General features: G+C 36.3%; 1 protein-coding gene across 1 annotated transcript in view; it reads left to right on the top strand.

Moving 5' to 3' along the window:
- spag5 (sperm associated antigen 5) overlaps positions 1-22823 on the top strand; it is a 94143-nt gene that overhangs the window by 35939 nt on the left and 35381 nt on the right. Inside the window, exon 19 of the transcript XR_015776274.1 lies at positions 3072-3174. The gene's annotated coding sequence lies outside the window, so the exon portion shown is untranslated. The remainder of the gene's footprint in view (positions 1-3071; positions 3175-22823) is intronic.

A 22823-nucleotide genomic window follows, 5' to 3' on the forward strand; every position in this document is an offset into this window, starting at 1 on the left:
CTCCTGGATTAAAGCATGAGAATAGATCCAGAAACTGACAGGTTCCACCGCCTTGCTCACTCGCTCTGTATTCAGATTCCCCCTAAACAGCAAGCAGTGAAATCCTTACACTCTTTAATGTACCTGCAGCTCTATTTAGCTCTTTGAGTTCTATTGAGGTCTGAGTTAGATTATACTTTTTCTAAGTGCCAGGTTTGAGCTGGTTTCCAGTGTGAGTGAACACTTAAAAAAAAAAATGCAAAGATTCTGATTTCTCCCCCCTTCCTCTGGTTAATTGACTTGTTTGTGTATCAACTTTTTGTTCGCGACACCATTTGAATGGACTGGTGGATTTGCACACCAAATGTTGTCCCATTGTACTGTTTTGCATGCTGTGCGGCTGGCCCTTCGCCTGGCACCATTTGTCATGAGAGCCCTTGTCTCTGGTTCACTGTCAGCGCACACTTTAAAACCTTTTTGTAAGTTAAACCACTATGGAGAATTTATGACCAGGAATAAGCTACACTGAAGTTAATGTGTTCAGTCCAGCCAAATAACTCTGGCTCGAAACCCACTTCTTAATACAGAGCCTGGTGGAGTTTTCTTTTGGTGTGTGTTTTTTTTGTGTGTTTTCTTTTAGATTAAATTCCACAGTAGATGTTATCTTTATGTTTTTGAAGCATTTTGCTCTCATTTGAGGGCATTGTTTACTCTTGGAGTGAGTGACAGACAGAGAATGAAGAGGAAATGATGTGAGAAATTGCCCCTTTTGTCACTGGAAAATCATTATGCAACTGTGAAAAGATAAAAGCTTCCAAAAAGGAAGAGAAGGACATAAAGGTTTCTGTTTGGTTGGATAGACTAAAAAGCTATGACAAAAATGAATTTGTTGATTTTGTGATATTATATGAATAACGGCAAAAAATCTGCAATATTAGAGGTGTTGATTTCATAATACTGGTATCAATACTGACCGGGACTTATTTATGTGGCTACTAGGGGTTTAAGAAAATTATAATTACAACATAAATATACAATAGTATTGCAATATTCTGTTTAGTGATTGTGTAATGATTCTCAAAAACTATCGATTTTTCATCGTATCCTTATAGAACAGTTTGTATGATATCCTACAAAAATGCACACACAGCAGTTCATATGATCTCCTACAAATTCAAATTAGCACCCTATAAATGACATTAGGTCCATAATGTTAAGTTATGCAATTAACGTAAAGTTGCTGTGGTTAGGTTTAGGAAAAGAAACAGAAGAGGAACCTAAAAATTGACTCAAACTTCACACGGTTCTGAACACACCACCACCCCAACCAATCGGCACTGCATCCCTGTTAACTTCCTATCAGCGCATTTGTCACGTGATCACATCCTTCCAACAAATTCCCACAAATTACTGGCTCATGATTACGTTGGATAGGTACGTATTTGGTTGCATTACTTCCCATAGGAAAACACACAAAGACTTTATGAGACCAACCTGCAATTTTTAATTAATAAATTACATTTTTGGCACTGGTTAATTTTGTGTCATGCTTAAACCCCTGACCGTTAGATAGTACTGTTGTAATTTGTTTTCAGCCATTTGACTCTTCCACTTCAATTTGACAACATTACACTAGCAAAAACACAAAGAACATGAGCCTATGAAACAGACAGTCATAAAGGCCACACTGCTAGCTCCTAAAATTTGAAATTATGAAATTATCACAATATATCACAACATATTTGTCATGGTTTGGGGTTTTTGTTATACTATGGACCTTGTTTTGGGGTTTTCTGTTTTCTAGTTTTTCCTTGTTCTTAGATGCTGATGTTCTGTTTCCTGTTTTATTTTGTATTTTTAGGCATGTCACCTTGCTTGCTTTTGCGTGCTTTTTCTCTGTGTCTCCCTGTCTCTTTGTGTGTCTCTGTGTCTCTCTCCCTGTCTCTGCTTCCCTGATTCTGTGTCCCTCTGTCTCTGTTTCCCTGATTTGTTTCACCCGTGTTATGAGTCTTGTCTGTCCTTCCCTGTCAGTTTCTTCTGCACACCTGTGTCTGTTCAAGTCTCATTTGCTCCAGCCTAGTGTTTCGAGTCACACCGTCTTTATTTAAACAATCCCTGTGTTTCCCTCCTGCTCCTGTGTCCACCTACCCAGCCGTGTGTCTTTGTCTTGAATAGTTCTTTTCTGTGTATATACCTGTGTTTCCCTTTTTCTTTTGTCTGTTTTCCTCGCCGTCTTCCTGTGGTCTTGATCCTCCGTGTTTCCCTGTGTCATCACCTGAGTTCCCTGGTTTGTTTTAATTCAGTTTGTGTTCATGTTTTATTTGTGCTTTTTATTTTTGTTCAGCTGTTTGTTTTTTGTGTGGATAATCTTCAGAATTAAAGCTTGCTTTTAGTTTGAACTTCCGGCTCCCTTTTTGTTTGTTCTGCATTTTGGGTCCTCATTCTGCTTAATCGTGACAATATTGAATCATAACCCCTGTATTGTGATGTGGACATTGCCAAATTCTTGCCTATAAACAGGCCTAGTGGCATCATAATGTCACACACCAAATTTATTGCCATTTTATACAATTAACTTTTCAAACAACACACATGCAACAGGGTTGAAAGCTTGTGAAAAGATAGCACACGTGTTCACAGCTCTCACAAGGTGTATAATCCTTCCAAAACAGAAGAATACACTCCTCACTCGAGGAATGAATATGAATGACAAGTGTAAATGAAGCCTACAATAAAATCATGTATGCCAGGTGCCTTCAAGCTGTATGAAAGTCTGAGGATGGAAACACTGTGAATAACCTGAGTAAAAGTGTTCTCTAATAATCATTGTGTGATGTACTTGAAATGTGTACTTGGCAAAAAAACCCCAAAACAAAACACTGATACTAATTCATCTTAATTGAATTAAAGTGAAACTGAACTGTCAACAGTGGTAAATAATGATGTTATCAGGGCTGATCCTGTCCTTATGGAGCCTCTGACCTTTCGTAACTCTGCATCCACCCTTTGGTGGTCCAGATAAAAAAGAGCATTTTGTGGCTGCATTTTCTCACACACAGTTTTTCTTCCTATTTTGGATTACACCCTCTCAGTGGACAGAGCTGGTGTTGGGAGTGAATCCTGAGCCGGAAACAAACTTCATCCCACTTCAGACTGATGGACAAGCATGGCGTCAGACCCCTAGAGACCCTCACGGTATGATTAACAAATATGCATGAACACACACACGCACACATGAAATGCCTCCTCCCTGTTGGCACTTACACAGTCATTTCAATCTCCGCCTCCCCTCGTTTCTCTCTCTCTCTCTCTCTCTGCTGTTGCTGTGGAGCTGCCGGACCTGTCTTACTGCCTCGTTTGTCATCTCCAATCACTTGCTCTTTGAGCGGCCCTGACAGACAGGGGTATTAGCTGCCTCTGTCTGGTGTTGAGAGCAGAGCTTTCCTGCTGAATAGAGAAACTATGTATGAACGCCACAGGAAAACATGTAATGACACACACTGGCACACTCCCACCAACAGCTGCTCCTCAGAGTGTATCTTTCTCTCTCTCTCTCTTACTCTCTCTCTCTCCTTATATATATATGTATATATATGTATATGTGTATATATACATATATATATATACATATACAGTATCCAGCGGTGGAGGACCTCAGAGACTTTACTTGAGAAAAAGTAGCAATGTCACGATGTAAAATTGCTCCATTACAAGTAGTCTCATGTTTAAAACATTGCAATTTAATTTATTTGCATTGTAATTTAATTAGAAAACTGTGAAGATAGTATTTACCATGCAGAAGGAAACATTTCTGTTTATGCTTTTAGTAAGTATATAAATTATTGTTTATATTGATGCACTGATGTGTAAATAGCATTTTGCTGTTGTAAATGGTTGAAGTAAAGCTGATTTTAGCTTTTTCATACACTTTTAGATGGTTTCATTTATAACAATTTATCATATCAAGCTCATTTTTGTGTGTGTAAAATCTTAATTTGTAAATTAAGTGTAGATTGAGTGCTTGAGTGAATGTACTTATCCTCCATTACTGGTAGAGACAGAGAGAGAAGAGATAGTGTGTTTCAGGCTGCTGATGTAAACATAAACACATCTCAAATGTTTGTTTTACACGTGAGCCCTTATGATATTTAAAAATGTTTCTCTCAGTTTCTAGCATACCTAAAATGTCATGTGGCTGGGCCGTTTTATCAGAGGAATGTAGTGACTTGAGCATCTCTTAAAAGTTTTGCCTGATGTACTTGTACACCGTTAGGGGCCTCAGGACAGAGGCAGGTTGCTGACCTTCATCACCTGTAGGATGCCAATGGCTGGTTGGCAATTAAGGGCCCTGTTGCACCGAGCTGGTAGTCAATGTTTGGCCGTCGGTGAGTGTCTGTTGTCCTAGTTTTTCCAGTGTGTCCTGCACCGTTGGCATTAGCTACTGGCAGTATATCTCTGGCCGATTCAGCATGTTGAAGCTCAGTGCAGTTGAGCTGAGTGCACAAGAAGATAAACGGAAGTGAGAAAAGCAAACCAACAGTCAAGAGGGTGTGAGACAGAAAAAAACGGGTTATATGAGGTAAGATTATTTTTATAAGTCATTGAGCTCTTCAGCAGAAATGTTTTGTAACCGTGTTATTGTTCACCAGCACACACCAAATATCCTTTGTTCCTCCAACACTGGGATGTGTTGTCAATGTGCAAACTGGCTAACTAGCATCTTGAATCCTTCCTATCAGTCTTCTGGTTTCGCTATGAAGAGCTTGTCCTTTCAGGCGCAGAACATACATGCCAGTTGGTGACTCTCTGTAGACTTTGCTGTGTGTTCAGGTGCAGCTTTTTGGTTGAGACACAGGTGACGTGAAGATACAAAACAGTTGGCCTTCGTCATTACAAGTTCTTCTGTGTTGGTTTGGTGTGTTTGGACCCATGGGGCATGGGGGCTGTAGGTGCTGGGGTGCCCCCTCTACCCATGGAGCATGATGAATGGACCATGAGATGTTGTGAAGATTTTAAAATAATTGCTGCAAAACATGCATTTGTTGTAGGATTGCAACAAAATAAGATTTTTATGGTATAATTACTGTCTCAGAAAATACCACGGTTTCTCTGTGTACTGTAAACACAATTATTATTATTGTTATTATTATTATTATTATTATTATTATTATTATTATTATTATTATTATGATACAACGACCTTTAAAGTAATGAAAAAAGAGGATTTTGAGGTGTTGAACAAACATTTTATTATAATTGTAACTTGAAACTTGTCATATTATGAAAGTACCTTTAAAAGGTCTACCTGTTAAATAAATAAAGGTGAGGTTCTCTGGTTGCAGCTATGGTTGCATTTTTCACAATACCTTGGATGAACAAATGTGCACGGTATGATAACTGTCAGTTTTCATACCACCTTGAAACAAGTGGCGCTTCAACCCTAATTTGTCATAATGGATCTACATTGTTAAGGAGATTAAATACATTTTTGGCCAATGAGAGTTTTGGTGTAATTTTTAGTTTAATTAGTTTGTTTTTCTGTCAACACCTTTTAGACTGCACACAGTAGTATTTACAGTATATTCAGTATCTTTTACATATGAAAGTAACTAGTAGAACCAGTTTTGATGTTGTGGGAGTTACTTCAGTTTGATGCTTATTGTTCCTTCGGCCTCGGTGAATATGTAGAGCATGTCTGTAACTGGTGTGGGTGTCTTGTGGTCTGCTGTGGTTTTGAGTTGGCCAGAAAACAGATTCAGTCTGCTATTCATGCATTAAGAGCTGCGGCTGATTCAGGTGTCAAAAATGATGGAGTGGCTGAAAACCTTGCCAGTTTAAGCTTGCCGTGGCTGGCTAGCTGAGCGGCTGACTGAGTGTGCAGCATCGCTCCTCTTTACACGCAAACTAAATGAATCGTTGAATTCTGCAGACAGTTTAGTGAGATTTTGGAGGGAAGGGTTTTCTCCACTTAACATCAAAATAGCTCTGATGCAAAACACAAGATACATTTAAAATACATATAAGCAACTCATAAGCCACTGTGCATGTTTAAAATAACGATCTGTGTCAGCAGTGGTCAGGGATCATTTGGCATTTGAACACAATAGGATCAGTTGTTAGAGATGTTCAGCTGCTATGGAAGCGAGTCAGTGGGTGTAACACAGGACGGTGTGGGCAGACACAATGGCTGTAAAGGATTTTTTGGAAAACAAGCTGCTGTGTCTGTGGTGCAGCATCCAAGCAGGCCACCCACCAGGAGAGAGGGTCTGAGGAATGCTTTTTAGTGGATTGCTTGTCTTGTCGCCCCCCCACCTCAGACCTACAGTGTGTCTGTGTGTGTGTGTGTGTGTGTGTGTGGGGGCATGTGTCAGAAGTGTCATTACATACATTAGCTGGAAGAGAGCAATGTGTGTTTGTTTGCTTGGACATGGATTTTCCACGTGCACTGTGACCACCGGTGTTGTGGTTTTGAGTCAGTGGTTCCTTTTTACTGTGTCGGCCTCGTTGTTCAAAGAGAGGCTGCACATAACCGCTTTTTCTTTTAATACATTTACAAATTACACCACTAGCTGAGAAGTTAATAAACAGAAAATTATGTGGCAACAATTTTGATAATCTCTAGATTGCTTTACCCTTTGAAACCTGATTTGACATCAGTTTTCTGCAGCCCTCAGACGCCAAGAATTCAAACCTTTAATACGTGAGCAAATTGGCTTGATTTCTTTCAAAAACAAAGGGAAAAAGGCAATCAGCAACTTTATTTAGTAAAAGCTGACAAGAAAATGACTTGAAAATTATCTGTAAAAGAAGACAGAAAATCATAGGAGAATGATCAAATAATAGGGAAAAACATTAAGAAAACAATATTCATGATTATCATAATTATACATTTAAAATTGGGTTATAGAAATAAATATGTTTTTTTATTAATATTTATATATTTCTTTGTTATACTTAAGCACTTTTTGGGGTTAATTTCCTATTTTGTGTTGTTTTTTCTTGTAACCCCCCCCCCACACACTAATTTGTGGGTCACTTCTTGTTTCTTGTTTTAAAGAAATCAATCCAATCTGCTCAGGTTTCAAAGGGTTCAAAGCAGAACTTAACTGAACTCCACTTCTGCATACATTAAGGTTATATTTATATATTATATGTTATATATTTTGGTTGTAAAATCAATATCTTTGGGTGCTGGACTTTTGGTCACACAGAAACATGCAGGTTGCTTATCTCAGCTGGGGTTTTGGAAGATGACATGTTTTTGTTATTTTTTGACATTTTATAGACTGAACAATTAGTCTAGGATTTTTTTTACTAATTAAAATTACTAATTAAAAGAACTGTTAGTTGCAGTTCTATTTTATTATTTTTTTAAAATACTTTTTATTAGATTGTGAGTCTGTATCAAACTTACCGTCAAACTCAAAGTCAAACTAAAACACTGACACAGGATTCACGTGAGCATTGTTGTCTTTGTCTTAGCAACTGTCATTTGTTTGACAAATTTAATCCCATGCTGGAGCAGCTGAGAGACAAGAAAAATAAAATACCCATCATACAGTATTTCCCAGAGTCCAAGATTATGTCATTAAATTGCTTGTTTTGCCTGACCAGCAGTCTAAAAACCAAAGGTATTCAGTTTACAATAAAAAAAAGATCAAAGAGAGAAGCAGCAAGAGAAGGATAGAACGACAAAATGTTAATAAATGCTCTTAAATTATTAATCAGTTATCACAATAGTTGCAGATTAATTTTCTGTTGATCAACTTATCAGTTAATTGACCAACTCTTAAAAAGTACCAGGGGTTGCACCTCTTGGTATTTGTGCATTGCATCAGACTTATGAGAGCTGGACTTTAGCTTTTTTCTTTTTTTTGTTTTTTTTGTAGAAAGAAGCAGAGACTTCATACATTTGCTGTTGATGACTTGATTGACAACCATTTTTTGTAGGCAGGTTCAAAGGACTCATACCTGAAGCTGAAAAAGGCACAGCTGAAATGTTCGTCAACCTGTGCTAAATATAGATAAATAATGTAGAAAATGAAAAAAAAAAAGAAGTTAAATAAGCATCATGACAGATTTTTGTTCGCAAACTTTTTGTAAGTGAGCTTTAAGTAGAGTCAGAGCCCCCAGCTTTTTTCTGTCTTCAGTTAAATGTCTTATCCTTGTTGCTTCAAATATAAAAATATCAACCATAGAGGAAGTTTCTAAGTTTCTGAACAACTTATTTTTCTTAGGGCAAAAATCTTCATACTAACCTGCTTAAACACATCGATATGGAGAAGTGTTTTGTGTCAAAATGAAAGGAAATAACAGATTTATGTATCTTTTGCAGCCTCTTATTAATTCTTAGCTCATTATCTACAGTATCTACAGTAAGAAACCTAATTGATATTACGATCTGTATTTTTGTGATGCAACAAAAACATATTTATACAAAAGGATACGTCATGTAAGTTGGAGGAAAGGAAATAAAATAATGAGTCCAGTGTTCCTGTGAGTGTAACTCTACAAAACAACATTGTTTTTGATGAAACCTCCACACTGAGCACTGTAAGTTTGCCATCACCAGAGGGTGCTTCATCTCTAGTTTCAGTTTAACTGAGCAGCAGAGTGAGTGAGACTCAGGCAAACAGCTGGCACCGGTTCATAAACAACATTTAAAAGGAGACGCCCTGTATCCACAATATCCACCTGTACACATATGACAATGGCAGTCACTGTATCTTGTGGTTGGCATAAGTGTTTGTAGACTTATCTCACCTGCAACATGTCAAACAAAGTGCAGGCTGTGTCTATATTTGCAGTTATCAGCAGAGCGACAGGCCACAGGGTGTGTGACTGTGAGGACGATATGCTCTGATGCTGTTCAAAAGACCTGGCTGACTTAGTCCCCTGCAGGACGTTACAGCAAACACCTCCTATACTGGACCAGAGTCAGCACAGCAGAGCAGCGTGTGTGTGTTTCATATGTGTGTATTTGCAGCAGGGCAGAGCAGGGGTTAAACTGTGTGCACGAAGGGAGGGTGTAGCCAGATTGACTTGTGCTGATAGATAATGGGTGGGGACCAAAAGGTGTCACCCCAGGTCTGATGTTAACTGTCATACAGTTATAACCTGAGCCGGCTTATCAGATTGTCAAGTTCCTCCTATCTGATGCACGGAAAGCAGCATATTACAGTATCACAGTTTACACAGTTATTTTACTATGGCAGTTTGACGACCATTTCATTGTACAGAACAGTACTGGGCTCATGCAACATGCGAAATGACAACTGCCTTTTTTATATTGTTTTTATATTGTTTTTATATTTAGGAATCTTACAGAGCAGTCCTTAATTGCAACATTGTATTTCTTATCATTAAATATCATTTAATTCGTATCATGATTGCAAACCAAAGTTTAGAAATGTAATGCAGTGATGGTGAAGTGACTGGCATTTTCTGGGTGATTTTAATGTGTGTGAACATGTTGCATTGATTTTTGGTCTATTATTTTTGGGAAGAGCATGTCATTTAGTGTTTAGCACTTTGTGTCCAGGTTGTCTTAAAGGTAAGAAAATATTGAGTCAGTTTGGTCTGGCATTAGTTGCCACTCAATGTGAGAAATGTTCTTCTGTTAAAACAAAAACAACAAAAAAAATTACATTTTTATTTGCATACTATACTATGACTATTTAGTGACTTTATTTTGTCAAACTATACTATGATTTATTTTTGTGTGAAATTTTCATGACAAACTAATCTATGACTTTTTCAAAATCAATTTTTATAACATACTATAGGGTGACCTTTATTCACTTTCTTGGACAATCTGTACTGTGACTTTCTAATCACCTTTTCATGATGTACTATGAAATGAGTTTTTTAGCACTTTTTTTTTTTTTTACATACTATGAACTTTATAAATACCTTTTTATGACACACTATACTTTTTTTTTTTTTACTATGTACTGAGATTTTATGACATTATAATTTTACTTTTTTATGACAACGGCATTTTCAGCCATTTTTAACATACTGTGTACTATGAAATTTTTTATGACATATTTTGACTTTTTTGAAACTATGGTGCAACTTTTTTTCTTAAACTTTTATTTTATGAAACCTTAATTTAACCAGGAATAGTTAAAAGACATGTCCCAAAAACAGCTGAAATACCAAATACCAAATAAAATAGCGTGCTTAGTCACGCTGCGGCATAGAATGTTGAAAAAGCAGGCAAAAACACAATAAAATGGCATGTTGAAAAAATGACCCAAAAAGCAAGGCTATAGTATGTCAAAAAATATTAAAAAATGAAATGTCCCAAAAATAGCTGAAAAAACTGAAAACTGCATAAAATGACATGCTTAGGCACACAATGGCATAGACTGTTGTAAAAACAAGAAAAAATGGCATGTCCAGAAAATCGCACAAAAAGTAAGGCTATACTATGGCGAAAAATGTCAAAAAATGACCAGTCCCAAAAACAGCTGAAAACAACTGAAAACCACATAAAACAGAGTGCTTTTTCATGCTGTGGCTTAGAATTTGGCAAAAACGAGCAAAAACACAAAAAACTAGCATGTTAAAAAAATGACCCAAAAAGCAAGATTATAGTACGGCAAAAATGTCAGATTCACCAGTCCCAAAAACAGCTGAAAGCAACTAAAAAACACATAAAATAGTGTGCTTAGTCACACGGTAGCATAGAATGTTGCAAAAACAGGCAAAAACACACAAAAATGGCATCTCGAAAAAATGACACAAAAATGCAAGGCTATAGTATGTCAAAAATGTCAAAAAATGACCGGTCCCAAAAATAGCTGAAAACAACTGAAAACCACATAAAATAGTGTGCTGAGTCACACTGTAGCATAGAATGTTGCAAAAACAGGCAAAAACACACAAAAATGGATTGTCGAAAAACTAACCAAAAAAGCAAGGCTATAGTATGGCAAAAATGTGAAAAAGTGACCGGTCCCAAAAATAGCTGAAAACAACTGAAAACCACATAAAATAGTGTGCTTTGTCGCACTGTAGCATAGAATGTTGCAAAAACAGGCAAAAACACACAAAAATGGACTGTCAAAAAAAATCACCAAAACAGCAAGGCTATAGTATGGCAAAAATGTCAAAAAATGACCGGTCCCAAAAATAGCTGACAACAACTGAAAACCACATAAAATAGTGTGCTTTGTCGTACTGTAGCATAGAATGTTGCAAAAACAGGCAAAAACACACAAAAATGGACTGTCAAAAAAAATCACCAAAACAGCAAGGCTATAGTATGGCAAAAATGTCAAAAAATGACCGGTCCCAAAAATAGCTGAAAACAACTGAAAACCACATAAAATAGTGTGCTTTGTCGTACTGTAGCATAGAATGTTGCAAAAACAGGCAAAAACACACAAAAATGGATTGTCAAAAAAAATCACCAAAACAGCAAGGCTATAGTATGGCAAAAATGTCAAAAAATGACGGATCGCAAAAACAGCTGAAAACAAATGAAAACCACATAAAATAGTGTGCTTAGTCACACTGCAGCATAGAATGTTGCAAAAACAGGCTAAAACACACAAAAATGGATTGTAGAAAAACTCACCAAAAAAGCAAGGCTATAGTATGGCAAACTGTGAAAAAATGACAAGTCCCAAAAATAGCTGAAAACAACTGAAAACCACATGAAATAGTGTGCTTAGTCACACTGTAGCATAGAATGTTGCAAAAACAGGCAAAAACACACAAAAATGGACTGTCAAAAAAAATCACCAAAACAGCAAGGCTATAGTATGGCAAAAATGTCAAAAAATGACCGGTCCCAAAAATAGCTGAAAACAATTGAAAACCACATAAAATAGTGTGCTTTGTCGCACTGTAGCATAGAATGTTGCAAAAACAGGCAAAAACACACAAAAATGGACTGTCAAAAAAAATCACCAAAACAGCAAGGCTATAGTATGGCAAAAATGTCAAAAAATGACCGGTCCCAAAAATAGCTGAAAACAACTGAAAACCACATAAAATAGTGTGCTTAGTCACACTGTAGCATAGAATGTTGCAAAAACAGGCAAAAACACCCAAAAATGGATTGTCAAAAAAAATCACCAAAACAGCAAGGCTATAGTATGGCAAAAATGTCAAAAAATGGCCGGTCCCAAAAATAGCTGAAAACAACTGAAAACCACATAAAATAGCGTGCTTTGTCACACTGTAGCATAGAATGTTGCAAAAACAGGCAAAAACACACAAAAATGGACTGTCAAAATAAATCACCAAAACAGCAAGGCTATAGTATGGCAAAAATGTCAAAAAATGACCGGTCCCAAAAATAGCTGAAAACAACTGAAAACCACATAAAATAGCGTGCTTTGTCACACTGTAGCATAGAATGTTGCAAAAACAGGCAAAAACACAAAAATGGGCTGTCAAAAAAAAATCACCAAAACAGCAAGGCTATAGTATGGCAAAAATGTCAAAAAATGACCGGTCCCAAAAATAGCTGAAAACAACTGAAAACCACATAAAATAGCGTGCTTAGTCACACTGTAGCATAGAATGTTGCAAAAACAGGCAAAAACACACAAAAATGGATTGTCAAAAAATCACCAAAACAGCAAGGCTATAGTATGGCAAAATGTCAAAAATGGCCGGTCCCAAAAATATCTGAAAACAACTGAAAACCACATAAAATAGCGTGCTTTGTCACACTGTAGCATAGAATGTTGCAAAAACAGGCAAAAACACACAAAAATGGACTGTCAAAAAAAAATCACCAAAACAGCAAGGCTATAGTATGGCAAAAATGTCAAAAAATGACCGGTCCCAAAAATAGCTGAAAACAACTGAAAACCACATAAAATAGTGTGCTTAGTCACACTGTAGCATAGAATGTTGCAAAAACAGGCAAAAACACACAAAAATGGACTGTCAAAAAAAATCGCCAAAACAGCAAGGCTATAGTATGGCAAAAATGTGAAAAAATGACCGGTCCCAAAAATAGCTGAAAACAACTGAAAACCACATAAAATAGTGTGCTTTGTCGCACTGTAGCATAGAATGTTGCAAAAACAGGCAAAAACACACAAAAATGGACTGTCAAAAAAAATCACCAAAACAGCAAGGCTATAGTATGGCAAAAATGTCAAAAAATGACGGATCGCAAAAACAGCTGAAAACAAATGAAAACCACATAAAATAGTGTGCTTAGTCACACTGCAGCATAGAATGTTGCAAAAACAGGCTAAAACACACAAAAATGGATTGTAGAAAAACTCACCAAAAAAGCAAGGCTATAGTATGGCAAACTGTGAAAAATGACAAGTCCCAAAATAGCTGAAAACAACTGAAAACCACATGAAATAGTGTGCTTAGTCACACTGTAGCATAGAATGTTGCAAAAACAGGCAAAAACACACAAAAATGGACTGTCAAAAAAAATCACCAAAACAGCAAGGCTATAGTATGGCAAAAATGTCAAAAAATGACCGGTCCCAAAAATAGCTGAAAACAACTGAAAACCACATAAAATAGTGTGCTTTGTCGCACTGTAGCATAGAATGTTGCAAAACAGGCAAAAACACACAAAAATGGACTGTCAAAAAATCACCAAAACAGCAAGGCTATAGTATGGCAAAAATGTCAAAAAATGACCGGTCCCAAAAATAGCTGAAAACAACTGAAAACCACATAAAATAGTGTGCTTAGTCACACTGTAGCATAGAATGTTGCAAAAACAGGCAAAAACACACAAAAATGGATTGTCAAAAAAAATCACCAAAACAGCAAGGCTATAGTATGGCAAAAATGTCAAAAAATGGCCGGTCCCAAAAATAGCTGAAAACAACTGAAAACCACATAAAATAGCGTGCTTTGTCACACTGTAGCATAGAATGTTGCAAAAACAGGCAAAAACACACAAAAATGGACTGTCAAAATAAATCACCAAAACAGCAAGGCTATAGTATGGCAAAAATGTCAAAAAATGACCGGTCCCAAAAATAGCTGAAAACAACTGAAAACCACATAAAATAGCGTGCTTTGTCACACTGTAGCATAGAATGTTGCAAAAACAGGCAAAAACACAAAAATGGGCTGTCAAAAAAAAATCACCAAAACAGCAAGGCTAAAGTATGGCAAAAAAGTCAAAAAATGACCGGCCCCAAAAATAGCTGAAAACAACTGAAAACCACATAAAATAGCGTGCTTAGTCACACTGTAGCATAGAATGTTGCAAAAACAGGCAAAAACACACAAAATGGATTGTCAAAAAAAATCACCAAAACAGCAAGGCTATAGTATGGCAAAAATGTCAAAAAATGGCCGGTCCTAAAAATAGCTGAAAACAACTGAAAACCACATAAAATAGCGTGCTTTGTCACACTGTAGCACAGAATGTTGCAAAAACAGGCAAAAACACACAAAAATGGACTGTCAAAAAAAATCACCAAAACAGCAAGGCTATAGTATGGCAAAAATGTCAAAAAATGACCGGTCCCAAAAATAGCTGAAAACAACTGAAAACCACATAAAATAGTGTGCTTTGTCGCACTGTAGCATAGAATGTTGCAAAAACAGGCAAAAACACACAAAAATGGACTGTCAAAAAAAATCACCAAAACAGCAAGGCTATAGTATGGCAAAAATGTCAAAAAATGACCGGTCCCAAAAATAGCTGAAAACAACTGAAAACCACATAAAATAGTGTGCTTAGTCACACTGTAGCATAGAATGTTGCAAAAACAGGCAAAAACACACAAAAATGGACTGTCAAAAAAAATCACCAAAACAGCAAGGCTATAGTATGGCAAAATGTCAAAAAATGACCGGTCCCAAAAATAGCTGAAAACAACTGAAAACCACATAAAATAGTGTGCATAGTCACACTGTAGCATAGAATGTTGCAAAAACAGGCAAAACACACAAAATGGACTGTCAAAAAAATCACCAAAACAGCAAGGCTATAGTATGGCAAAAATGTAAAAAAATGACCGGTCCCAAAAATAGCTGAAAACAACTGAAAACCACATAAAATAGTGTGCTTTGTCGCACTGTAGCATAGAATGTTGCAAAACAGGCAAAAACACACAAAAATGGACTGTCAAAAAAATCACCAAAACAGCAAGGCTATAGTATGGCAAAAATGTCAAAAAATGACCGGTCCCAAAAATAGCTGAAAACAACTGAAAACCACATAAAATAGTGTGCTTAGTCACACTGTAGCATAGAATGTTGCAAAAACAGGCAAAAACACACAAAAATGGACTGTCAAAAAAATCACCAAAACAGCAAGGCTATAGTATGGCAAAATGCCAAAAAATGACCGGTCCCAAAAATAGCTGAAAACAACTGAAAACCACATAAAATAGTGTGCTTAGTCACACTGTAGCATAGAATGTTGCAAAAACAGGCAAAAACACACAAAATGGACTGTCAAAAAAATCACCAAAACAGCAAAGGCTATAGTATGGCAAAATGTCAAAAATGACCGGTCCCAAAATAGCTGAAAACAACTGAAAACCACATAAAATAGTGTGCTTAGTCACACTGTAGCATAGAATGTTGCAAAAACAGGCAAAAACACACAAAATGGACTGTCAAAAAAATCACCAAAACAGCAAGGCTATAGTATGGCAAAATGTCAAAAAATGACCGGTCCCAAAAATAGCTGAAAATAACTGAAAACCACATAAAATAGTGTGCTTAGTCACACTGTAGCATAGAATGTTGCAAAAACAGGCAAAAACACACAAAAATGGATTGTCAAAAAAAATCACCAAAACAGCAAAGGCTATAGTATGGCAAAAATTTCAAAAATGACCGGTCCCAAAAATAGCTGAAAATAACTGAAAACCACATAAAATAGTGTGCTTAGTCACACTGTAGCATAGAATGTTGCAAAACAGGCAAAAACACACAAAATGGATTGTTAAAAAAATCACCAAAACAGCAAGGCTATAGTATGGCAAAATGTCAAAAAATGACCGGTCCCAAAAATAGCTGAAAACAACTGAAAACCACATAAAATCGTGTGCTTTGTCGCACTGTAGCATAGAATGTTGCAAAAACAGGCAAAAACACACAAAATGGACTGTCAAAAAAAATCACCAAAACAGCAAGGCTATAGTATGGCAAAAATGTCAAAAAATGACCGGTCCCAAAAATAGCTGAAAACAACTGAAAACCACATAAAATAGTGTGCTTAGTCACACTGTAGCATAGAATGTTGCAAAAACAGGCAAAAACACACAAAATGGACTGTCAAAAAAATCACCAAAACAGCAAGGCTATAGTATGGCAAAAATGTCAAAAAATGACCGGTCCCAAAAATAGCTGAAAACAACTGAAAACCACATAAAATAGTGTGCTTTGTCGCACTGTAGCATAGAATGTTGCAAAAACAGGCAAAAACACACAAAAATGGATTGTCCAAAAAAATCACCAAAACAGCAAGGCTATAGTATGGCAAAAATGTCAAAAATGACCGGTCCCAAAAATAGCTGAAAACAACTGAAAACCACATAAAATAGTGTGCTTTGTCGCACTGTAGCATAGAATGTTGCAAAAACAGGCAAAAACACACAAAATGGACTGTCAAAAAAATCACCAAAACAGCAAAGGCTATAGTATGGCAAAAATGTCAAAAAATGACGGATCATAAAAACAGCTGAAAACAAATGAAAACCACATAAAATAGTGTGTAGTCACACTGTAGCATAGAATGTTGCAAAAACAGGCTAAAACACACAAAAATGGATTGTAGAAAAACTCACCAAAACAGCAAGGCTATAGTATGGCAAACTGTGAAAAAATGACAAGTCCCAAAAATAGCTGAAAACAACTGAAAACCACATGAAATAGTGTGCTTAGTCACACTGTAGCATAGAATGTTGCAAAAACAGGCAAAAACACACAAAAATGGATTGTCAAAAAAAATCACCAAAACAGCAAGGCTATAGTATGGCAAAAATGTCAAAAAATGACCGGTCCCAAAAATAGCTGAAAACAACTGAAAACCACATAAAATAGTGTGCTTAGTCACACTGTAGCATAGAATGTTGCAAAAACAGGCAAAAACACACAAAAATGGACTGTCAAAAAAAATCACCAAAACAACAAAGGCTATAGTATGGCAAAAATGTCAAAAATGACGGATCGCAAAACAGCTGAAAACAAATGAAAACCACATAAAATAGTGTGCTTAGTCACACTGTAGCATAGAATGTTGCAAAAACAGGCTAAAACACACAAAAATGGATTGTAGAAAAACTCACCAAAACAGCAAGGCTATAGTATGGCAAACTGTGAAAAAATGACAAGTCCCAAAAATAGCTGAAAACAACTGAAAACCACATGAAATAGTGTGCTTAGTCACACTGTAGCATAGAATGTTGCAAAAACAGGCAAAACACACAAAATGGACTGTCAAAAAATCACCAAAACAGCAAGGCTATAGTATGGCAAAAATGTCAAAAATGACCGGTCCCAAAAATAGCTGAAAACAACTGAAAACCACATAAAATAGTGTGCTTAGTCACACTGTAGCATAGAATGTTGCAAAAACAGGCAAAAACACACAAAAATGGACTGCCAAAAAAAAATCACCAAAACAGCAAGGCTATAGTATGGCAAAAATGTCAAAAAATGACCGGTCCCAAAAATAGCTGAAAACAACTGAAAACCACATAAAATAGTGTGCTTAGTCACACTGTAGCATAGAATGTTGCAAAAACAGGCAAAAACACACAAAATGGACTGTCAAAAAATCACCAAAACAGCAAGGCTATAGTATGGCAAAAATGTCAAAAAATGACGGATCGCAAAAACAGCTGAAAACAAATGAAAACCACATAAAATAGTGTGCTTAGTCACACTGCAGCATAGAATGTTGCAAAAACAGGCTAAAACACACAAAAATGGATTGTAGAAAAACTCACCAAAAAGCAAGGCTATAGTATGGCAAACTGTGAAAAAATGACAAGTCCCAAAAATAGCTGACAACAACTGAAAACCACATGAAATAGTGTGCTTAGTCACACTGTAGCATAGAATGTTGCAAAAACAGGCAAAAACACACAAAAATGGACTGTCAAAAAAAATCACCAAAACAGCAAGGCTATAGTATGGCAAAAATGTCAAAAAATGACCGGTCCCAAAAATAGCTGAAAACAACTGAAAACCACATAAAATAGCGTGCTTTGTCACACTGTAGCATAGAATGTTGCAAAAACAGGCAAAAACACACAAAAATGGACTGTCAAAAAAAATCACCAAAACAGCAAGGCTATAGTATGGCAAAAATGTCAAAAAATGACCGGTCCCAAAAATAGCTGAAAACAACTGAAAACCACATAAAATAGCGTGCTTTGTCACACTGTAGCATAGAATGTTGCAAAAACAGGCAAAAACACAAAAATGGGCCGTGAAAAAAAAAGTACCAAAAAAACAAGGCTATAGTATGGCAAAAATGTCAAAAAATGACCGGTCCCAAAAATAGCTGAAAACAACTGAAAACCACATAAAATAGCGTGCTTAGTCACACTGTAGCATAGAATGTTGCAAAAACAGGCAAAAACACACAAAAATGGATTGTCAAAAAAAATCACCAAAACAGCAAGGCTATAGTATGGCAAAAATGTCAAAAAATGGCCGGTCCCAAAAATAGCTGAAAACAACTGAAAACCACATAAAATAGCGTGCTTTGTCACACTGTAGCATAGAATGTTGCAAAAACAGGCAAAAACACACAAAAATGGACTGTCAAAAAAAAATCACCAAAACAGCATGGCAAAAATGTCAAAAAATGACCGGTCCCAAAAATAGCTGAAAACAACTGAAAACCACATAAAATAGTGTGCTTAGTCACACTGTAGCATAGAATGTTGCAAAAACAGGCAAAAACACACAAAAATGGACTGTCAAAAAATCACCAAAACAGCAAGGCTATAGTATGGCAAAAATGTCAAAAAATGACCGGTCCCAAAAATAGCTGAAAACAACTGAAAACCACATAAAATAGTGTGCTTTGTCGCACTGTAGCATAGAATGTTGCAAAAACAGGCAAAAACACACAAAAATGGATTGTCAAAAAAAATCACCAAAACAGCAAGGCTATAGTATGGCAAAATGTCAAAAATGACCGGACCCAAAAATAGCTGAAAACAACTGAAAACCACATAAAATAGTGTGCTTTGTCGCACTGTAGCATAGAATGTTGCAAAAACAGGCAAAAACACACAAAAATGGACTGTCAAAAAAAATCACCAAAACAGCAAGGCTATAGTATGGCAAAAATGTCAAAAAATGACGGATCGCAAAAACAGCTGAAAACAAATGAAAACCACATAAAATAGTGTGCTTAGTCACACTGTAGCATAGAATGTTGCAAAAACAGGCTAAAACACACAAAAATGGATTGTAGAAAAACTCACCAAAACAGCAAGGCTATAGTATGGCAAACTGTGAAAAAATGACAAGTCCCAAAAATAGCTGAAAACAACTGAAAACCACATGAAATAGTGTGCTTAGTCACACTGTAGCATAGAATGTTGCAAAAACAGGCAAAAACACACAAAAATGGACTGTCAAAAAAAATCACCAAAACAGCAAGGCTATAGTATGGCAAAAATGTCAAAAAATGACCGGTCCCAAAAATAGCTGAAAACAACTGAAAACCACATAAAATAGTGTGCTTAGTCACACTGTAGCATAGAATGTTGCAAAAACAGGCAAAAACACACAAAATGGACTGTCAAAAAAAATCACCAAAACAGCAAGGCTATAGTATGGCAAAAATGTCAAAAAATGACGGATCGCAAAAACAGCTGAAAACAAATGAAAACCACATAAAATAGTGTGCTTAGTCACACTGTAGCATAGAATGTTGCAAAAACAGGCTAAAACACACAAAAATGGATTGTAGAAAAACTCACCAAAACAGCAAGGCTATAGTATGGCAAACTGTGAAAAAATGACAAGTCCCAAAAATAGCTGAAAACAACTGAAAACCACATGAAATAGTGTGCTTAGTCACACTGTAGCATAGAATGTTGCAAAAACAGGCAAAAACACACAAAAATGGACTGTCAAAAAAAATCACCAAAACAGCAAGGCTATAGTATGGCAAAAATGTCAAAAAATGACCGGTCCCAAAAATAGCTGAAAACAACTGAAAACCACATAAAATAGTGTGCTTAGTCACACTGTAGCATAGAATGTTGCAAAAACAGGCAAAAACACACAAAAATGGACTGCCAAAAAAAAATCACCAAAACAGCAAGGCTATAGTATGGCAAAAATGTCAAAAAATGACCGGTCCCAAAAATAGCTGAAAACAACTGAAAACCACATAAAATAGTGTGCTTAGTCACACTGTAGCATAGAATGTTGCAAAAACAGGCAAAAACACACAAAATGGACTGTCAAAAAATCACCAAAACAACAAAGGCTATAGTATGGCAAAAATGTTCAAAAATGACGGATCGCAAAAACAGCTGAAAACAAATGAAAACCACATAAAATAGTGTGCTTAGTCACACTGCAGCATAGAATGTTGCAAAAACAGGCTAAAACACACAAAAATGGATTGTAGAAAAACTCACCAAAAAAGCAAGGCTATAGTATGGCAAACTGTGAAAAAATGACAAGTCCCAAAAATAGCTGACAACAACTGAAAACCACATGAAATAGTGTGCTTAGTCACACTGTAGCATAGAATGTTGCAAAAACAGGCAAAAACACACAAAATGGACTGTCAAAAAACTCACTAAAACAGCAAGGCTATAGTATGGCAAAAATGTCAAAAAATGACCGGTCCCAAAAATAGCTGAAAACAACTGAAAACCACATAAAATAGCGTGCTTTGTCACACTGTAGCATAGAATGTTGCAAAAACAGGCAAAAACACACAAAAATGGACTGTCAAAAAAAATCACCAAAACAGCAAGGCTATAGTATGGCAAAAATGTCAAAAAATGACCGGTCCCAAAAATAGCTGAAAACAACTGAAAACCACATAAAATAGCGTGCTTTGTCACACTGTAGCATAGAATGTTGCAAAAACAGGCAAAAACACAAAAATGGGCTGTCAAAAAAAAATCACCAAAACAGCAAGGCGATAGTATGGCAAAATGTCAAAAAATGACCGGTCCCAAAAATAGCTGAAAACAACTGAAAACCACATAAAATAGCGTGCTTAGTCACACTGTAGCATAGAATGTTGCAAAAACAGGCAAAAACACACAAAAATGGATTGTCAAAAAAAATCACCAAAACAGCAAGGCTATAGTATGGCAAAAATGTCAAAAAATGGCCGGTCCCAAAAATAGCTGAAAACAACTGAAAACCACATAAAATAGCGTGCTTTGTCACACTGTAGCATAGAATGTTGCAAAAACAGGCAAAAACACACAAAATGGACTGTCAAAAAATCACCAAAACAGCATGGCAAAATGTCAAAAATGACCGGTCCCAAAAATAGCTGAAAACAACTGAAAACCACATAAAATAGTGTGCTTAGTCACACTGTAGCATAGAATGTTGCAAAAACAGGCAAAAACACACAAAAATGGACTGTCAAAAAAAATCGCCAAAACAGCAAGGCTATAGTATGGCAAAAATGTCAAAAAATGACCGGTCCCAAAAATAGCTAAAAACAACTGAAAACCACATAAAATAGTGTGCTTTGTCGCACTGTAGCATAGAATGTTGCAAAAACAGGCAAAAACACACAAAAATGGACTGTCAAAAAAAATCACCAAAACAGCAAGGCTATAGTATGGCAAAAATGTCAAAAAATGACCGGTCCCAAAAATAGCTGAAAACAACTGAAAACCACATAAAATAGCGTGCTTTGTCACACTGTAGCATAGAATGTTGCAAAAACAGGCAAAAACACACAAAATGGGCTGTCAAAAAAATCACCAAAACAGCAAGGCTATAGTATGGCAAAAATGTCAAAAAATGACCGGTCCCAAAAATAGCTGAAAACAACTGAAAACCACATAAAATAGCGTGCTTAGTCACACTGTAGCATAGAATGTTGCAAAAACAGGCAAAAACACACAAAAATGGATTGTCAAAAAAAATCACCAAAACAGCAAGGCTATAGTATGGCAAAATGTCAAAAATGGCGGTCCCAAAAATAGCTGAAAACAACTGAAAACCACATAAAATAGCGTGCTTTGTCACACTGTAGCATAGAATGTTGCAAAAACAGGCAAAAACACACAAAAATGGACTGTCAAAAAAAAATCACCAAAACAGCATGGCAAAAATGTCAAAAAATGACCGGTCCCAAAAATAGCTGAAAACAACTGAAAACCACATAAAATACTGTGCTTTGTCGCACTGTAGCATAGAATGTTGCAAAAACAGGCAAAAACACACAAAAATGGACTGTCAAAAAATCACCAAAACAGCAAGGCTATAGTATGGCAAAAATGTCAAAAATGACCGGTCCCAAAAATAGCTGAAAACAACTGAAAACCACATAAAATAGCGTGCTTAGTCACACTGTAGCATAGAATGTTGCAAAAACAGGCAAAAACACACAAAAATGGATTGTCAAAAAAAATCACCAAAACAGCAAGGCTATAGTATGGCAAAAATGTCAAAAAATGGCCGGTCCCAAAAATAGCTGAAAACAACTGAAAACCACATAAAATAGCGTGCTTTGTCACACTGTAGCATAGAATGTTGCAAAAACAGGCAAAAACACACAAAAATGGAGTGTCAAAAAAAATCACCAAAACAGCAAGGCTATAGTATGGCAAAAATGTCAAAAAATGACCGGTCCCAAAAATAGCTGAAAACAACTGAAAACCACATAAAATAGCGTGCTTTGTCACACTGTAGCATAGAAT

This window comes from Plectropomus leopardus, chromosome 3 (genome assembly GCF_026936395.1).
Source record: "Plectropomus leopardus strain MGB_pleo_1.0 chromosome 3, ASM2693639v1, whole genome shotgun sequence".
Classification (NCBI taxonomy): Eukaryota; Metazoa; Chordata; class Actinopteri; order Perciformes; family Serranidae; genus Plectropomus; species Plectropomus leopardus.